The sequence below is a fragment of the Sinocyclocheilus anshuiensis genome, unplaced genomic scaffold, assembly GCF_001515605.1.
Source record: "Sinocyclocheilus anshuiensis isolate Anshui unplaced genomic scaffold, SAMN03320099.WGS_v1.1 scaffold3256, whole genome shotgun sequence".
Taxonomy (NCBI): domain Eukaryota; kingdom Metazoa; phylum Chordata; class Actinopteri; order Cypriniformes; family Cyprinidae; genus Sinocyclocheilus; species Sinocyclocheilus anshuiensis.
This window is the reverse complement of record NW_015552819.1, coordinates 146,062-146,638: the sequence shown is the minus strand read 5'-3', so window position 1 is coordinate 146,638 and position 577 is coordinate 146,062.

Genomic DNA, 577 nt, shown 5'->3' with positions numbered 1-577 from the left:
GCCCTTTCTTTCAGAGCATGCAACACAACTCCTTGTTCAAGCTCTTGTTCTATCCAGGCTGGACTATTGCAATACTCTCTTGGCAGGTATTCCAGCCACTTCTATCAAACCTCTATAATTAATCCAAAATGCTGCTGCAAGATTAATCTTTAATGAGCCGAAAAGACTGCATGTCACACAGAGTTATGTGCCCTCTAGAAGCTTGCGTTCTGCAAGTGAACAACACATTATTGTGCCATCTCAAAGGGGCGCAAAATCACTTTCACGGACTTTTAAATTAAATGTTCCCTCCTAGTGAAATGACCTGCCCAACTCAATCCGATCAGAGTCCTTAGCCATCTTCAAGAAATGACTTAAAACACATCTGTTCCAATCTTTATTTGACCCTCTAACTCTAGCACTTTCTATTCTATTTTAATTCTACTTTATCTATTTATCTTCTTTTTTTATAAAAAAAAATAAATAAATAGCAGCTTTCTATTTTTTCTATTCTATCTACTTGTTTTTCTTTCTGTGTTTGTGTGTGTGTGTGTGTGAGTATATGTGTGTGTGTATATATATATATATATATATATAC